This window comes from Globicephala melas, chromosome 10 (genome assembly GCF_963455315.2).
Source record: "Globicephala melas chromosome 10, mGloMel1.2, whole genome shotgun sequence".
Classification (NCBI taxonomy): Eukaryota; Metazoa; Chordata; class Mammalia; order Artiodactyla; family Delphinidae; genus Globicephala; species Globicephala melas.
Window position 1 is genome coordinate 80,504,099 of NC_083323.1, and position 12,480 is coordinate 80,516,578.

Here is a 12,480-nt window from a genome sequence, read left to right on the forward strand (position 1 = left end):
CCGGACCAAGGCTTGAACCTGTGTCCCCTGCATTGGCAGGCGGATTCTTAACCACTGTGCCACCAGGGAAGCCCTGTCTTCTCACTATCTTGACAGTGTCTTTCACAGAGCAGAGGTTTTTAATTTTAATGAAGTCTAACTTATCAATTATTTCTTTCACAGATAATGCCTTTGGTATTGTATTTAAAAAGTCATTTCCACACCCAAGGTCATCTCAATTTCTCCTCCTATGTTATCTTCTAGGAGTTCTATAGTTTTGCATTTTACAATTATCTGTGAACCACTTTGAGTTAATTTTTGTGAAGGGTGTAAGTTCTGTGTCTAGATTCATTGTTTGCATCTGAATGTCCAGTTGTTCCAGTACCATCTCTTGAAAAAGCTATGTTTCCTCCATCATATTGCCTTTGCTTCTTTGTCAAAGTAACTTGCTGGGATTTTTATCGAGATTGCCTTGAATCTATAGATCAAGTTGGGAAGAACTGACATCTTGACCAGATTTGGTCTTCCTATCCATGAACATAGAATACCTCCCCCTTTATTTATTTCTTCTTTGATTTATTTCATCAGAGTTTTGTAGTTTTCCTCAAATAGATATTGTATATATGTTGTTAGATTTATACCCAAGTATTTCTTTAGTATTTCTTTTGGGGAGTACTAATGGAAATAGTATTGTGTATTTTATTTCAATTTTTACTTGCTTATTCCTGGGATAGGAAATTGATTGACTTTTGTATATTAACCTTATATCCAACAACCTTGCTATAATAGCTTATTAGTTCCAGAAGATTTTTTTTCTCTATTCTTTCAGACTTTCTACATAGACCACTTATGCTCTTTTAAGTTTTGTTACACCTGTGTTTTGTTTCAGTTACTTCCAGTGGAGCACCAGAGTTGGGGGAAAGGGTTTGTGGGCAGACAGTTTTCCCTGATTCCCCAGACTGGACTGAGCAGAGCTGCAATTCAGATGAAGCTTGTGTTTAGGTCAAGTCACTCAGAAGGATAGTGAAGGGATGAGATAGTGGGTGAATAAGATATTTACTTCACCAATTTTTTCAGATATTTTGTCTGATTTTTGGCTATTGTTTCCCCTAAGTGCTTTCTTTGCCCAAACAACCACGGATGGTTGGAGATACCATCTTGTTCTCAGGACCTTGTACAATGCTTCTAAAATTTCTAATGTGGAATTGTCTGGTCCTCAGGTTCGCTCTTTTGCAGCCCTGGCTACCCAGCTAGTCTCCAGAGAGACAGCTCCTTAGTGGAGCAACCTCGAACTTAATATATATATATATATATACCTTTGCTGTTTTATCTTACTCCTCTCTCCCAACCTCCTGGAAGTCCTGGGCCAAGTCAAGTAGCCCCTACAAGCAAATATTTACAAACGTTTGTTCAACATTGATTTGGTCAGGATATGGCTAAACTTTTTTTAATCAGTAAAAAAAAAAATGTATTTAGAAACATATTTACTACCAATTCACTTCCACTAGCTGAAGAACAGGAAATGTTCTAAAAAAAATTTTAACAGTCACTTCCTATTTTTCTGAAGCTCTCTTCTCTCTTGAGTTTTGTTTGTTTGTAATTCTATAAACCAGAAAACATTTTGAGAGGCATATGAAAGGGTTAGTAAAACAAACCACCCACTCTCAAAAAATAGCCCTAGGTCGTACATTAACTGATTCAGGAATTTCAGCTGACCACTAGTGCACACATGCATCTCAAAAATATCCAAATTAGATGGACTGCTACTAATAAAGAGTGCTGTTTTCATCTCCTTTTGAGGGGAATGTCTACCTCAGTGAGACTGGAACCAATTTTCATTTTCTTAGCTATATAAGGAGTTGATAGATAAACCAGCGTTAAAGGACACTGCTTTCCAGTTCATTCCAGTGAAATGTTGGAGTTGATTTGTTTTTGCCAATGTTATTTTAACATCCTTTTAAAATCACCCTTCCCCACCCACCTCCTTCCACAGCTGCCCACTGGCCTGCCTCTTTAATCTGGCTCTGAAACTCTGTGACCTAGTCCAGTCACATAGTTGCTCCTTAAAATACTTTTTTTTTTTTTTTTTGCGGTACACGGGCCTCTCACTAGCGGCCATGGCTCACAGGCGCAGCCGCTCCGCGGCATGTGGGATCCTCCCGGACCGGGGCACGAACCCGTGTCCCCTGCATCGGCAGGCGGAGTCTCAACCACTACGCCACCAGGGAAGCCCAAAATACTCGTCCTTGACTTGCTGACTTGAAATTGAGCCCCTGAATAATTTAACTCCTTTCTTGGAATGGCCACATTTTAAGACCTCTCTTCACTTTCACTTCTGAGGGTGGAAAGAAAGTAAAAGTGTTAGAGACTCACTATGTACTTGGCTAAGGAGTACATGGACCTGACAGTAAGAATTTTTACTCAGTCTGATGTATGGGCATCATATAACCCTAGCTTGATCTGTACTCACCACAGTCCCCACCTTTACTCATACAAGTGTGATGGTTTGACTGGGATGCTCTCCTTTAGTCAGGAGGGGGTGGGGGTATGAAAAGAAGAGACAAGACTGTTTCATACTATAATTCTACCCTGACCCACTGTAGCAATATCAACTATAATTCAATTCAAAATTCCACATATTCCACAAGTATATTTGGCAATACCATTCTGGGAGGTATTTTGGAAACATGCACCGAAACCTTAGACTATCTATATTAGGCAAAAGTCTTGGTTGCCTAAAGACAGAAAGTCAGCTCAAACTATTTTAAGAAAAAAGGGGAAGTTATTAGGTCAAGTAATTGGAAAAGTCTCGGGCAGCATCTTGCTTCTGGCATGGCTGGAACCAGGAACTCAAATGATATCATCAGGAATCTCCCTTCTCTCTCTACCTCTCAGCTCTGCTTTCTTCTGTGCTGGCACCATTGTGGCAAAGTTGACTTTTGTCAGTTTCAATCTTAAACAGTCCTTGGTGCCCATAATTTCAGAAGAAAAGAGATGTTTTTATCCAAGTATCATTAGCAGACTTGGAAAAATTCCCCCTAATTGACCCTGCTTAGATCTTTTATACCACTCCTGGGCCAGTCACTGTGTCTGGAGTGGTCGGAAACAGGACGCTCTGATTAATCCCAGCCATGTGACAGAAAGTTCCACCAGGTCAGGGAGAAGCAATTCCCGAAAGGCAGTTCATAAGTAGAGTGTGAGATCTGAAAAGGGGAAAGAATTCTGCACAGGCAGAAATAAAGGACATCTATACCCAAAGTTCTTATTCTTCTATGTATTTACCCTTAGGAAATAATCAGGGGTATGAGAGAGTTACAAGGTTATTCACGACAGAATTATTTATAATAATGCGAAACTGGAAAGAATGGAAATATTCAATAATATGGGATTAGTTGAATAAATTATGATACATGTATCCAAAGGAACACTATGCAGCCTTTGAAAAGTGTGTTGTTGAAGAAAATGACGCGACAAAGTGTTCATGGTGTGTTGTTAAGCATAACAACAGGGCACAGTGTCCCAATTTATACATATTTTTACACAGGGACACATTTTATCTAAAAAAACATATTGTGTAAATGTTTTGAAAGATTGAAAGCATAGATGACGTTGATTACTTCTAGTTGGTGATATTAGGAGTAATTTTAATCATTCCCATACTTTTCTCTATTTTCTACAGTCAATTCACCAGTTTTCTAAGATTAGCTAAGACCCAAATGTATTCTCCATTGTGTCACATTTCCATATTTTGAGACTTTTTTTGTAGGCACACCACTAAGTCTTTCAGAATTAATCAACCAGCCAGCTCCACACTCAAAGCACAGGCCCAGATATCTACACAGAGAGAGACTCAGGGTTCCTTTCTAAACCTTACAATTACTCCTGAATGTATCTGAAGAAAGTGAAATGTATTTCCTACTGCTAGAGACCAGGACTTTTTCTTGATCGTATTAGAAATATTCAGATTAGAGGAAACTACTTCAGTAAAACAGAGAGCAATAAACACCCTAAATGAACAAACCTTAGCTCCCGAAGCTCACTTACTCACTGGTAAGTGATTAAGCTCTCTTACTCACAGTTTCTCCTGGAGAATTCCCTTTATGAATGAGACGTGGCATCAACCAAAGAGCCTCTACGTTACCCAACCCCTGGAGAGAGGATCGAATAATTGGTCTCTCCCCAGTTTACTAACAAAGTATCAATGAGCCAAATCTTTATAAACCTAAAGGGAAAATTGTAATTATGTCAGTGACTTTTAGAAAAGCACAAAGTTAGGAGTAAGGACAAAAAGCAACACGCATGTTCCCTGATTTCTACCATTACCCGAGTCCATCACTTCACCTGGAAGCTAACCCCATTTCCTTTTGAATTACCAAACCAGAGGCAGATTGATGCCCTTAGAAGACGGCCTACAGGGTGCTCCCTATTAAGATGACATTTCTGTTTCTTGGTACCTTCCACCATGGGATACACTTACTCGTAGAAGTTTGTTCAACATAGAGTCCGCTTTATCTGGTAAAGTTGTTCTTGTCACTCGAGAAGGAAACTTAACAAAGTATATCTGATACAACAGTGGCCTATGCAATATCCTTTCTTCTTTCTTATTAACAGAACTCCAAATCTCTTTAGGAGGGCAACATGTCCAGCTGGAAACCCCCATTTTCCAGAGTGGCATACGTGGGGATGTACCGGTCAAATCCCCTTGCTTCTGGAAAGGATTTGCTACCCATGTCAAAGAGTGTGGTTAGCTGACTGTCTCCAGTTATTAGCTCCTGTCAACTTTCAAGCTGAGATCCTGCTCTCCTCAAGGCAGCCCCCAGCCAATAACTAAGTAAGATGGTAATACAAAGACCTAGCCATTTCCACCCAACACAGGATTCCCCTAGCGGGCAACCCTGACTCTCACCGGGCTGGCAGAGACTGTCAGGTTTGCATCAGTGAATGCTGGCTCCCCCTGCCCAGTTTGGCTTCCTGCTTCTTTCACAGTGTCACTCCCCATTAAACCTTTCTCACTCCTCACTATCTCAGCATCTATTGATACTTCCTGAAGAACATAACTGATGACAGCCAGCTTCCTTTGTGGCTTTGGGCAGACACATGACACAGTTCTGACCAGTGAGATGTAAGTGGAAGTGGCTAGGTGGGAGTCTAGAAAAGTACTGTCATCAGAAGCAGTTTCAACTGACACACACCTTTTGCTCTTTGCTTTTTCTCTTCTTTTTGCCTGGGTTACAGATGCATTTTAAAGGGTGGAGCAGCTATCTTGTGACAATGAGGTAACAAGCCCAAGGTCTAAAACCACATACTAAGGATGGCAGAGTAGAAAGCTGGAAAGAACCTGGGTCCTAGAAGGCATTGTGAAGGGATCATACCAGCCTTGGACTGTGTATCTCTGGGTTTCTTATTTTGTGTCACAAATAACCCCCTTACTTGTTTAAGACTTGATATGCAGGCTTTACAGTGGAATGCAAATCTAGCTAATTCATAGGACATGGGAAATGGTCTTGATATTAAGCATGTTGTTAAGCCACACCAGTAGGTTACAGAGCATGTATGGGGCGTGGTCCTCATTAGCTGTGTGTGTGTACATACATGCAAATGTGCACATGTCCTTTATATACACATTTTTAACATGCACACATGCAGATATCTTTTATACATACATTTTATCTATATAAATCTAAAATATGTGCTTAAGAAGAGGAGGGGCATGGTAATACCCACCTATCCAGACAAATGAGCTAAATCAGCCTCCTTCAGTGAGGGGATCAGGAGTGACATAGGTTTACCCTCACATTCTCCTGTAACAGTTTAAGTCATGAGGAATAAACCAGTCAGTAGGGCTTCCCTGGTGGTGCAGTGGTTGAGAGTCCGCCTGCCGATGCAGGGGACATGGGTTCGTGCCCCGGTCCGGGAAAATCCCACGTGCCGCAGAGCAGCTGGGCCCGTGAGCCATGGCCACTGAGCCTGCGCGTCCGGAGCCTGTGCTCCGCAATGGGAGAGGCCACAACAGTGAGAGGCCCGCGTACCGCAAAACAAAAACAAAAAACAATCAGCATATGAAAATATTTTGTGTGCAAGACAGAAAGCAAATGTTTATCAGTTGTGTAATACCCGTATTGATTTACCCAGTAAACTGCAAAGCGAAATGCTGCACATAATTTAAGCCAAGCAACGCTTTTCCTAGCGGAGTAGGAGAATTCCAAAGTTCTACCTTGTCATCATCTGACAGTTCCCAATGACAAGGCAAGATATGCAACCTTCAAATTTCTGAATAAGGAAAACCAGGCAGCCACCTGTGCTTTGGTAGTAGAAAATCTGAATTGCAGACCTCGTGTACTGAGTAACTTCATCGGCAAAGGTGGTAATATGGCTTGTCTTAACCTTTTTCACAGGGTGTTGTGAAAATCACATGAGATAATGACTGTAATATGATATAAAACATAAATTAATAGTAATAATAATAACTAACGCTGTCTGTTATGTCAGGCGCTGTTTACAAACTTTATACATTTTAACTCATTCAATCCTTGTACCAACCCAATGGTATTTTGTGATGTGACTATGGGACCCAGAAAACTGGGACCCAGAATACGCTGGGGGCCATTCACCCATTTTGTGGGTGGCCACATTTATGTATTTATTTTGAAGGAAACATGCTTCACTGGTATTTTCACATTTCAGGAAACGTGTTTAATTATGATCGAACTGAACACTGAGACACTTGTAGATCTTTATGATTCTAATTATTTCTAAGAATAGAAGACACACAGGTAAGGAAACCTGTTGAAGAGGGAGGGACCTCCTTTCACCTCATGAGTTTGCCTTATCCCAGAGGAGAATGAAACTCACTACATTTCTGTCCTCTCTCGTTTCACTTATTTCTTTGTTTCTCCTCATGGGAGTGACTGAGATGATTGGTCAGAGTTGGGAACACTTGTTGGGCTAGATTCACTGGTGGGGGACCTGTTTTCAAGGCTAAAGGTCAGTGCTCATGACTGTCCTGTCCTTTCCTTTGCTTCTGAGCCCAGATCTGACTTGACTTCCTGTCAGAGTGGGAAGCACATGTGGGCAGGGCCTGGAGCCTACCTCTTAACAAGGAACTTGTGGTCCTTGCTGTTTGTCTGCCATTTGGGTAAGTGACCCAGGGGCTGCTCTGAAGGCCCGGCCTGTGTTTCCCAGCCGTGTGCCTGAAATACTCAGGTAGCGAGTCTGCTAGTCAGTGTGCAAAGGAGGAAACCCCAGTACAGCTTCAGCCAGACTCAAACTTCAGTCTCTGATGCTGCAGTTTATCACAGCCTTGCATCTGGGGGCATGTGTGGCTACTGCCTGGATTAAGAGAGTGGTCTACCCTTTTCATTTGCCTAGTGATCTTTTCACTTGTGTTCCTAGAAGAGAAGAGGGTTAGTGGCACCCTAATCCCCTAAAAGAAATTCAAACCCAAAAGAATATATATATATATATATATATATATATATATATATATCTGAATCACTTTGCTGTATACCAGAAACTAATGCAACATTGTAAATCAACTGTATTTCAATAAAAAAAAGAAACAAAGAAATCCAAACTGCAACTTAAGAAACTTCATGTCTTCTGTTAGATGGAACCAGATACCCTTCTTCTATGTCTCCAGGTTGCAGCATAAGATTGGACCTATAGTAGTGGCTTTAAAAATGCTTCCTGGATGAATTAATAAATTATGTCTTTTTTAAAGTAGAGTTTGAAAAAAAAAATCGAATAGAACAAGTTTCCAGAAAGATGAGAAGGTAAACTTAGCTTTGACAGAACAAAGAAGGATACAGTCTTTCACAGAACCAAGGCAAAGTACTTAGAACTGAAGAAATACTGGACTTTGGAGATAACAGAAGTATCCAAACTGAAGGGCTAGAGTCAGAACACAGGGCACACATCCTCAGGCAGTTGCAGAAATTAAAGTGAGCTATCGACAGGTGGGCTGCTCGAATGCAGAGCCCTCCACAGGTAGGTCTTGAAATATTTACTGTCTGACTCCCCACAGTTGAAACATCTTTAGATGTTCAATCAAGGTACCTGTCAATATCATGTATTTTACATGTCAAAGGGAAGCAAACCAGTATAGGATAGTTGTAACTTCTCAAAACGTAAATAAAAGATGTAGAAGAAACAGTATGTGCAGTCCTCTAAAAAAATCTGTTTAATGAATTAATTAAATCTTATCAAAACAACACAGGTGCACTTAAAACAAATAGTGAAAAAAAGGTTTACAATGAAAACAGCAGTTCCTGCTTCACCATTCACTAATCCCCAGTACCTGTCATAACAGGCCACTCTTCACTTTTTATCTATTTCTTTTGGTGTGTTTCTAAATAATATGCTTATATTATAATATTATTATTATATTTCTTGACTAATGTCAGAAATCTACTAACTTCTTTTGATGGAGGATAAAACTTTAACTCTACTTTCCCTACTCTCATTCACTGTATAGAGTTAGGTCACAATTTCAGGATAACTCAATAGTATTATTATAACTATGTAATTGTTGACTATTGAAATAAGCAATGTACTTTGGGGGGGGTTCTATCTTTTTATTTTTCCTACAGTTAACCACTGCCTCATTTGTTCATATGCTTAATTTCCAATATTTATAATCCTTAATTTTTTCTATCAATTTGTTGCACTTGTAGCAATGATAATTTTCCAAATGCCAGACACATCAGTTTATTCAATCAAATCCATTTTTCCCTAAAGCCATTCCCTAATCTCAGCTCCAATTCTGACTGGTTTTTGGGCACAGGATGACATCCATGAACTTTATTTTGTTATTTTCTTACGTTAGATCTCTATTTACTAGATCTCATTTCTCAATTGTATTAAGTTGATGGCTTTATACTTTTTACAAGTTATCAGCACTAATTTTTCTGCTTTCTACTCATTTTTATCAAATGTTAAGGACAAGATGCCATTAAACTATCCTAAAAATTACACACACTACTGTTTAACAGAAATAACAATGCCATCAAACTCAGTACCACCAATAAAATCCTCAGACATATTTAGTGCACAACTGTTACAGAGGAATGTACAAGAAGTACTGCCTGGGTTGTATTAAGGTTTCTGTGGGCGCAAGAGAAGCTTCTGATTTGGTGTCTCTTCAAACCAATCTCTTAAAAATATTTCCTTAACTTCTGTGTGTGTGTGATTAAAAGGATAAGCTGATTTTCGGCAAGTTGAAATTGTATGCTTTTTCTTCATGTCTCTAACCCTTATTCCAACAGTATACTCATCCTCTTCTTTGTTTCCCCTAAACAAGACTCCATTTAACAATAATGTTAGTGACTCAATTTTTTCTGAAAATTCCACTGCGGAATAGTGCACTTATACTTATATGTATAAGCTTTCCACAAAAAGAAAAAAAAAGGAAGGAGAGAAGGAAGAAAGGGAGGGAGGGAGGGAGAGAGTCCACTAGCTATATCTCTTCTTCCAAATGTCTGTATTTGGCTTAAAACCATTTTCTCCCTCTAGCATTAAACTGGAGCTATCCCTGGGGTCTTGGATCTTCCCCCACCCCCGCAACTCTCTCTTTCGCCAAACACTTAAGCTCTGCCCCATCAATTTTTTTAGTCAAAATTGATCTGGGGCTTCCCTGGTGGCGCAGTGGTTGAGAGTCCGCCTGCCGAGACAGGGAACACGGGTTCGTGCCGCGGTCCGGGAGGATCCCACATACCGCGGAGCGGCTGGGCCCGTGAGCCATGGCCGCTGAGCCTGCGCGACCGGAGCCTGTGCTCCTCAACGGGAGAGGCCACAACAGTGAGAGGCCCGCGTACTGCAAAACAAACAAACAAACAAAATTGATCTGACTTCACAATCACGTCCCTCTAGGAAAAAGTCTTTGCCTTCCACCCCGTTTTCCACAAGAGTTAAATTTCCTTGCTCTGAATTCCAGCCTTTTTGACCAGGTCTTTCGTGCCTGTTTCTAGACCTCTCTGATGCCAGTTACTTGTCCATATGGGTCTTTGTTAATTATCTGCAACTCTATCCTCGGCTCATCCCTTCTTCTACATGGCTTGGGTAGAGATGGTTGCTTTGACAATGGTTCTGACCTTTTGCTAATAGAACATGACCATAAAGTGTTTGGGTTAGTATTAGGTTCATTTATGTAAAATAGAAAACTAAAATAATTAACTTACACAAGTAAGAAATTTTTTTTTCCCCATGTAAAATAAATCCAGGCTGTAGAGTTGCTCTGTGACGTCGTCAATGTTCACCAGTCTCCTTTCTCATTCTGTAATCCTGTCCATAGTGGTGGATTCCACACTCAAGGTTGCCTCCTGAATACCAGACAGTAGCTGTAAAAATAAATAATAAAAAATAAAAAAATAAAAATTAACATTCCAGGCAGAAAGAAAGAGGGAGAGAAAGGAAGTGTGTGCCTGTAGGTAAGTCAGTCCACTTTTAAGAACTTCTGTAGATGCTTCGCCCAAGGGCTTCTGACATCTCATTGACCACCGCTATCTACAAGGGAGGTTGGTAAGTATACTTCTCAGGATTGCCATATAAAGTACTGCATGGGACATTCTTATACTGAGAAATTATTCATTGTTTATCTGAAAGACAAAATTAACTGAGAGTCCTATGTTTTTAATTTGTTAGGCTGGCAAACTTAACGTTTTAATTTGACAGGACACATTGTCACACCCAACAACATGGGCATCTAATCGGAAGCAGAGCAGTCTATGAGCAGAGTCGCTGCCATGTTGAGCCTTCAGTTTTCTTCTGTTGCTTAATCCTCCAGTTTTTAACCCATGTTTCCTCTCCCTGTTCCCTAGAGTAATTAGCCAGTTTTAGTTTTCCTACGGTTCCTCATCTACTACAATTCTAATATTAAAATGATTTTATTTCTAGCAGTACAATAAATTCCATTGTGTATTTGAAGTTTCCCTTGAGAGGTGAATAGAAAGAGAGGCATTTAGCTCAAACTGGATGTTAAAGATAACTGAATGCTAATATAATTTGTCACATTAATTTTTTTTTTTTTTTTTTGCGGTACGCGGGCCTCTCACTGTTGTGGCCTCTCCCGTTGTGGAGCACAGGCTCCGGACGCGCAGGCTCAGCGGCCATGGCTCACAGGCCTAGCCACTCTGCGGCATGTGGGATCCTCCCGGACCAGGGCACGAACCCGTGTCCCCCGCATCGGCAGGCGGACTCTCAACCACTGCGCCACCAGGGAAGTCCAGCCACATTAATTTTATAGCCTAAATCTTTGGGTCCACCTCCCTATGTAAAATGTCTTCTACCTCACTGCTTTTATAGTACTTAACTCTGGGTTTTAATAATTAATTTTAAGGTAACAAGTACAGGAACAAAAATGGTGATGTAATTATATTAAAAGGAAAGCAGAGGGGAAATAGAGGAAGGTATGGGGAAGTGAGCTGTTTCATCATCCATTGTAATAGGATGTCAACATACCATGTTTAACATTGATAAATTACAAATAGTTAAATATATGTATATATTATTTTAAAAGGTTCCTCTTGGGTTTTGGTGGAGTGGGGCAGGGAGCTATTGCCTTTCAATATAAACCATTATTATTCGATTATTTTTAATCCTGTGATTGAATTATTTCACTGAAAATTGAAATGTGAACGGGAGATTGCTCACTGATTACACACGGGATTTTATCTTCTTGGAATAAACAGGATGGCTTAGCAAGAGAGCCGTTACAATTAATCAGCAATAGTGACCAACAGAGTGGGCCCTAGTAATTAATGAACTAGGCAAAGATTATGTTTGTTGCCCACCAACTGCCACATTTTTCTTTTTACAGACTTCCTTCCTTTCTGTCCACCTGAAAGCTAATATTTTCGTTCTTTAGAAACGTCTCACCTGCAAGGATCAGAATTCATCTACTCCACTATAAACTACCAAGCTTAAAGAGTTACTTTCTTCATGGCTATTTTGATTAAAAAGATAGGAAGTGAGAGAGTGGCATGGACATATATACACTACCAAACGTAAAATAGATAGCTAGTGGGAAGCAGCCATATAGCACAGGGAGATCAGCTCGGTGCTTTGTGACCACCTAGAGGGGTGGGATAGGGAGGGTGGGAGGGAGGGAGACGCAGGAGGGAAGAGATATGGGAACATATGTATATGTATAACTGATTCACTTTGTTATACAGCAGAAACTAACACACCATTGTAAAGCAATTATACTCCAATAAAGATGTGAAAAAAAAAAGCCTAGTGTTCCACAGGATATAAAAATGTTAATGTAACTGGAGCATGGCTACTTGAAGCAGTCAAAATGTTTGGACCTATACATGGATCACCATGAATATGACAACTATAAATACAGACTGATACCACATACTACAGTTGTCACTGGTGATGTGATTTTCTAAATAATTAATAATTTTGAACAGACTTCTGAACAAAATAAAAAATACAAATATTAATGTAAAAAAAAAAAAACCCTATCAGTGAGTGGCAACTGAAAACAAGCTCAGGGCTCCC

General features: G+C 40.1%; 1 protein-coding gene across 1 annotated transcript in view; it reads right to left on the reverse strand.

The window, feature by feature from the left end:
* Positions 1-12,480, reverse strand: part of STK38L (serine/threonine kinase 38 like) — a 174,571-nt gene that overhangs the window by 98,228 nt on the left and 63,863 nt on the right. The window contains exon 2 of the mRNA XM_060305823.2: positions 10,155-10,313. The gene's annotated coding sequence lies outside the window, so the exon portion shown is untranslated. The remainder of the gene's footprint in view (positions 1-10,154; positions 10,314-12,480) is intronic.